This window comes from Hordeum vulgare, unplaced genomic scaffold (assembly GCF_904849725.1).
Source record: "Hordeum vulgare subsp. vulgare unplaced genomic scaffold, MorexV3_pseudomolecules_assembly, whole genome shotgun sequence".
Classification (NCBI taxonomy): domain Eukaryota; kingdom Viridiplantae; phylum Streptophyta; class Magnoliopsida; order Poales; family Poaceae; genus Hordeum; species Hordeum vulgare.
Window position 1 is genome coordinate 40,933 of NW_025422518.1, and position 7,775 is coordinate 48,707.

Here is a 7,775-nt window from a genome sequence, read left to right on the forward strand (position 1 = left end):
ATTCATTGCGGGTTGGTTATTTGTCAGTACGGGTTTAGCTTATGACGTGTTTGGAAGTCCTAGGCCAAACGAATATTTCACGGAAAGCCGACAAGGAATTCCGTTAATAACCGACCGTTTTGATTCTTTAGAACAACTCGATGAATTTAGTAGATCCTTTTAGGAGGCCCTCAATGACCATAGATCGAACCTATCCTATTTTTACAGTGCGATGGCTGGCTATTCACGGACTAGCTGTACCTACTGTTTTTTTCTTGGGATCAATATCAGCAATGCAGTTCATCCAACGATAAACCAAATTCCAACTATAGAACTATGACACAATCAAACCCGAATGAACAAAATGTTGAATTGAATCGTACCAGTCTATACTGGGGTTTATTACTCATTTTTGTACTTGCTGTTTTATTTTCCAATTACTTCTTCAATTGAGAGAAAGAAAGAGACTAATAAGAATTCTCTTATCCCATTTGGAAAGATACCATCCTTATAACTACCCATGACTGTTTTTGTCTCTAGCATGACCAATTGATAAAATGTGGAGGAAAGTAGGGGAAATGGCCGATACTACTGGAAGAATTCCTCTTTGGCTGATAGGTACTGTAGCTGGTATTCCTGTGATTGGTTTAGTAGGTGTTTTCTTTTATGGTTCATATTCTGGATTGGGTTCATCTCTATAGTAATCGGAGGGACCAGATTGTAAACATGAAAAAGTAGGAGCTTAGCGGGTCCTTACCCCCTTTATCTGATTAGAGCGGAAAGGACCCGCGGAATTTTTACTCTTATAACGCGAATTGAATCTATTCGATTCACTCTTATGAAGCAACAAGAAAAAGAGATCACTCGAGGATCCAATATCTTATTCCACAAAGGAAGTATCCTGAAAATCCTTGATTTAGTTTCGAGTAATAAACTAATAAAACCTTAATCAAAACTATTCAACTAGCCTAAAAATAAAAAAAAAACCTTCAATGGAAGAGTTTACTTTTTTTTGCAAAATTTCTGTAAGTTTGAAGTTAAACTTAATTAAACAAGCCAAGCAATTCTATTTGCTTACAATCACAAGAAATTTGTCCCCCGCCATATTTTCTTCCCCTCTGTTTGTCCACTACCTCGGCTAAACCTAAGCAAAAGAAAAAGAGGCCCAAGAGACAGACCCGAATAAAGAAGAAATAGTAAAGTAATCTTTGACGAATTAGGAAGAAAAAGGATTCTTATTTTGATACAAGAAGAATCGGCACAAGAAAAAGCCTTTTTCTTGTGCCGAATAGACGATTAAGAAGACCTGCAATCCCTCGAAAGAAATTTAAATTTTATTGTTCTCGCCTTTGCCTTGGATTCTCTTCTTTTGCATGAGATATAAATAAGGAATTCCAGACATCTCGTAAACAAAAAAAAGTCTAAACAAAAAAAGGATTTCCAAAAAAGATCATAGATAATTCTAGCAATTGCCAATAAATCGAGGCTTTTTACCAACTTGATGGTAAGAAATTCCGGGACCTAGAAATTCATTTCGTACAATTGAACCTTTTCAAACTGTTTCTTTTTGAGAACCAAAAAAACTTGTGCCAAAATAACGGATGCGAAGAAGAACAAAAGGCCTTGGACACGTAATGGATCCTGAAGCACGATTTCTGCGTCCCCCTGACCAAAACCTCCCACATTAGGATTGCTTGTTAATGGTTGATCAATCTTGATGGATTCCCCCTCTGAAACAAGAAGTTCTGGTCCGGGAGGTATAATATCAATCACTTGGCGTCCATCTGATGCATCAACTATGGATATTTCATACCCCCCTTTTTCTTTACGTAGTATTTTTCTTACTATACCTGTTGACGTAGCATTATAGACTGTATTGTTACTCTTGCTACCATCAGGATAGATCTGTCCTCTTCCTCGGTTTCCCCCTACATATATAGGATATTTTAAGAAATGAGCATCTTTCTTCGTAGCAGGATCAGGGGAAAGAATGGGAAAGACAATTTCACTATATTTCTTACCGGGAACAGGGCCTATCACAAGAATATTTTTTTTATCGGGACGATAACTCTGAAAAGCAAGATTTCCTATCTTTTCTTTTAACTCAGGGGAAATACGGTCGGGCGGCGCTAATTCAAATCCCTCGGGCAAAATAAGAACAGCACCTACATTCAACCCTCCCTTTTTTCCATTAGCAAGAACTTGTTTCAATTGCATATCATAAGGAATTCGAAGAACTGCTTCAAATACAGTATCGGGAAGCACAGCTTGGGGAACTTCAATATCGACGGGCTTGCTAGCTAAATGGCAATTGGCACATACAATTCGCCCAGTTGCTTCTCGTGGGTTTTCATAACCCTGCTGCGCAAAAATGGGATATGCATTTGAAATAGATGTCCGAGTTATTACGTATATCATGATCGATACAGAAATCGATCGAGTTATCTGTTCCTTTACCCAAGAAAAAGTATTTCTATTTTCCATGTCCAATCACAGATCCCAGAATTTCTACAATAAATTAGATAGGTAGCTAAGCTAATCTAGTTCCCTATACACGAATTTGTTGGCATTCTACTGCAACAGTTGTACTGCAATGATGAATACCTTAAAGCAGGTATAAATAGAAAGAATTTTGGTAAAATGGAAAAGGGCTTTCTTTCTAAAGAAAGATGCTAATTTGATTAATATTAATATCGGGAGATCAAATGAATTTATGCTTCACTAATTGAATGATAAATGACTACAAGCGAAGGAGATAGACGGTTTAAACAAAAAAAGACCCAAAATTTCAAACATGTATCTAGAATTACTGGAAAACTACAAACAAAAATAGTGAAAATAAGCTCATTAGGAGCCCATCCAAAATCGTTATAGACCCAACGAATTACTAGTTCCCAACCACGGGTGGAGTGAAATCCAACAAAAAAATCAGTAACTAAAAGAATAAAAAAAGCTTTTATTGAGTCATTTAAATTATAGAAGAATTCCTGAACCCAAGAATTCAAAATGACAAGTTCCTCTTTACCCAGAAAAAAAGAACCACTTAGAATAGCCAAACAGATTATATTTGTCGAGAAATGCAAAATGATATGGAGATGATCCTCATTATTTATTTTGACCCATTGTATTATTTCCTTGTGTATTCCTGTAGGAGGTTTTTGTACATGTGTCTTTAGTTTCCCTTTTATCATCTCGTCCAAGAGAGAAAGTTCTTCTAATTCTATGAATCTTTCTAGAATCCTTTTCTCTTGAATATCAGTTAAGAGAGTTTCGGATTGCCTGGTATTCCACCAATTCTTAATCCAAAGTTCCAGACATTTGTTAAATGAGGAAGAGACCCCCCAAGGCAAAAGTACGATAAATACAAGATATAGTAAAGAAGGCAATGCTTTCTTTTTTTTCATTTTTGATCTGTAAATGGAGTTGTTAATGAATATGCTTCATTCGCTGACTCTATTCCATTCCCTGACTCTATATGATGATATTTCTATTTCATGATATTTCTATTTCTTTGAAGCAAAAACTCTATAGGTTTGATACCCTGTATCTATTCTTCTTTTTTGTATATTAGTGGAATTTCAGTGCATTGGGTTCTTTCTTAGATCTAGATGGAATGAAATAGTGAAATAGAATAAAAAAAGCCCTTTCGGGTGAAAATGGAAGAGAAGAATAGTATGCAATATATCTAACTTCGACAAAAAAAATTTAAAATAATTTTATCTTATCCTCGTTTGTTCCTTCCTTTAGATAAATACTTAAAAATCCCCTTACAATAACAAATCCAATTTCGAAGGGACTTCCTCCCCATGTTGAGAAAACTTTTCTTCTTCCAATTTATCTTTTCTTCATTCAATTCAGTTCAAAAAAGATACCTCAAAATACTTCAATTGGTACGCGCAAGAAATAGGCCAATTCGGCAGCTTTTTGTTCAATTTCTCGTGGAGTAAAAAACTTATCATCAGTACGAGTCAAGGGAATGATCCCCTGGCCCCGGATTTCCATATAAAGAATACGACGAGGATAAAGACCCTCTTTAACCTGAATTCTAATTGATTGGATATCCCGCATAAGGAATCGAAGGAAGACGCGACGTTTTATTCCAGGGAATCCCCAACGAAAAATGCAAACTATTCCCTCTTTTCTATCGAATCGGTCATAACCACTACCTACATTCCACAAAATAGTACACCACAGGTAGGAGCTAATGAATAGGCCTGCGATTCCGTAGAAAGACATCACGACCCCCTGCGGAAAAAAAAGAATTTCTTGAGATGGAAGTATAGATATAATATTCTTACCAAGATAACTGGAAGTCCCAACCAATAAGAATCCTAGTGAACCTAGAAAAAGAATACAGGCCCAGAAAAAATTACTCCTTTTTCGAGAACCTTTTAGAAGTTCTACCCATATGTGTTCTGATCGCCAATTCATATTAGATATACTAAATCCAGCAGCGGTCGATTGAAATTGAGAGAATAAGCTAAATAATTTTGCCTTTACTTTTTTTGATTCTGAAATCGCCTTCAGCAACTAGTACTCCTGTGAAATAATAGGTTAGATACATTGACTTTCTATTCAAAAAATATTCGTTGATTCAATTAAAATAAATAAAAAAAAACTCGCTATACCAAGCTCTGCATATTCATGCATTTATGCTCGTAGCCTATATCTGCATCCATAGCCGTTTTTCATTTGTGTGTAGAAAGTGTGTGTAGAAAAAGTCACATACCCTACCATATTATATTACTTACACTAAAAAATACTAGACAATCTTTTTTTTTTGCACATAAAGAAATAAAGAAGTCATTGCAATTGCCGGAAATACTAAGCCTACTAAAGGCACGAAAATAGAAGGTAAGTTTAAATCCGTCATGGAATAGGTGTCTCAATTCAAATTTACTATTTCTATCTAGTCGAAAAATATCTTAAGATTCTTATGATATAATTAAGTATATCTATTATAAGGAATATTGACTATTGTATTTTTTTAGTTTGCAAAATATTCTGTAAAAAAAATGATAAGGATAATAAGAAAATTCCAAAAAAGGAGAACTAATTAAAAAGATTTTTTTTATTTTCCCATCCTCATGGCCTTTCTATCTTTCTAATCTAATTTGAAATTGGATTCAAAAGAAAGCGACTAGAATTTACTTCCTGCATACATACTTCTCTAGAAGCGCATACAATAATGCGTGGTAAAGGCAGAAAAATAGTATATTCAATCAAAATCAAAGGGCAAATTATCTTACCTACTATAGATCCCCTACTACCCTCTTAAGATCCCCTACTACCCTCTTAAGATCCCCCCTACTACCCTCTTAGACTTTTAAAGGCGATATACCACCCAAAGAAAGGGTATGAAAATGCCGGGTGGTGTTAGCTTTTCGACGAAGACCCGTCCTGTGCCGCGAAGTCCTGTTAGTAAGACCCCGCGCAATAATGGATTATAGAAGAATAGTATTCAAAATACTGCTCTGGACGCATATAGTAGCATTGCGATTCCTAATCTTTTTTATTTATGAATATGAACAGAAAAAATTCATTGTATCGTTGGGTCGGAGCGGAGGTTTGGTCCAGAAAAATTAGGAACAAAACGTCTACTCTACCACACTGAAGTCTATAGCGCTGTATTTCCACGAAAGTATAATTCTTACCATCAGGATACGCTCCTTTCAACGTCTCTCCGATGGGTCCAGGTTCTATGTCCAATCCCAAATCAAGGATTTCTCGCTCTTGATCGGAGTCATAAACTAAAACTACCTTTTTATCCTTTTTATTAAGGTTATAGAAAACTTCCTTATCTAGTTCTAGCATGTTGACTCACGATTACGCCTGTTAAAAGTTTCAAACGTCCTCTTTTTTGAAATTGAAAGAGAGTCTTATAAAAAGGTCTAACTTCCAAACTATGTCTTTTTTCATTCATTCTCCTTTAGTTTTTTTCTCTATCTAGAAGTGGAATAGAATAACCCGGTTGAAGGGTAATGATCATACGTCTGTAATGCATTGTACGGCCCAGAATAGGTCCTATTCTTCTACCTTTTCCAGGTAGTCGATGGCTATTCACAGCTACCACCTTAATCCAAAGAAGAGTTTGAACCAATGCTTTATTTCTGTCTTAGTGAATCCCGATTCGACATTAAAAGTATATTGATTCTTTCCCAATAAACGAAGACTTTTTTCTGTAAATACTGCGTATTTGATTCCATTATCATATGATACTACTATATTTTATTATTTTCTTTTTATTTCTTTATTGTATTATACCTTAATATATATATATATTCTAGATATATAGAATAGACGAATCTCGATTTGTCAAGTCTCATGATCATATCATGATCTATTTTTATTCGGCTCAATCTTTTTTATAAAAAAAAAGATTGAGCCGAGTTTAATTGCAATCAATTAGAAGAATAAAGAAGAATTACTGCATTTCATAACTTATTTTTTTCTCTTTTTATTTCGTTTATTTTTTTTTAGACCTTCTTATCGATAGTATCTACCGGCTCGAACTCGAATTTGATCGCCTTCCATACTTCACAAGCTGCGGCTAGTTCAGGACTCCATTTGCAAGCTGCTCGGATAATTTCATTACCTTCGCGAGCAAGATCACGCCCTTCGTTACGAGCTTGTACACAAGCTTCTAAAGCCACTCGATTAGCTGCTGCACCAGGTGCATTCCCCCAAGGATGTCCTAAAGTTCCTCCACCAAATTGTAATACAGAATCGTCCCCAAAGATTTCGGTCAGAGCTGGCATATGCCAAACATGAATACCACCTGAAGCTACCGGTATAACACCTGGCATGGATACCCAGTCCTGAGTGAAAAAGATACCGCGAGCACGATCTTTTTCAATAAAATCATCGCGCAATAAATCAACAAAACCTAAAGTCATTTCGCGTTCCCCTTCTAACTTACCTACTACTGTACCGGAGTGGATATGATCTCCCCCAGACATACGCAATGCTTTAGCTAATACACGGAAATGCATACCATGATTTTTCTGTCTATCAATAACTGCATGCATTGCACGGTGAATGTGAAGAAGTAAGCCATTGTCGCGGCAATAGTGAGCCAAAGTAGTATTTGCGGTGAATCCCCCGGTTAAGTAGTCATGCATTACAATAGGAACCCCTAATTCTCTCGCAAATACAGCTCTCTTAATCATTTCTTCACATGTACCCGCAGTCGCATTCAAGTAATGCCCCTTGATTTCACCGGTTTCGGCCTGTGATTTATAAATAGCTTCGGCACAAAAGACAAAACGGTCTCTCCAGCGCATAAATGGTTGTGAGTTTACGTTTTCATCATCTTTGGTAAAATCAAGTCCACCACGTAGACACTCATAACACGCTCTACCATAATTTTTTGCGGATAATCCCAATTTTGGTTTAATAGTACATCCCAATAAAGGACGGCCATACTTGTTCAACTTATCTCTTTCAACTTGGATACCATGAGGCGGGCCTTGGAAAGTTTTTGAATAAGTAGGGGGAATTCGTAGATCCTCCAAACGTAGAGCACGTAGGGCTTTGAACCCAAATACGTTACCCACAATGGAAGTAAACATGTTAGTAACGGAACCCTCCTCAAATAGGTCTAATGGATAAGCTACATAACAGATCCATTGGCTGTCTTCCCCAGCAACAGGCTCGATGTGATAGCATCGTCCTTTGTAACGATCAAGACTGGTAAGTCCATCAGTCCAAACAGTTGTCCATGTACCAGTAGAAGATTCGGCAGCTACTGCAGCCCCTGCTTCTTCGGGCGGAACCCCAGGCTGAGGACTTACTCG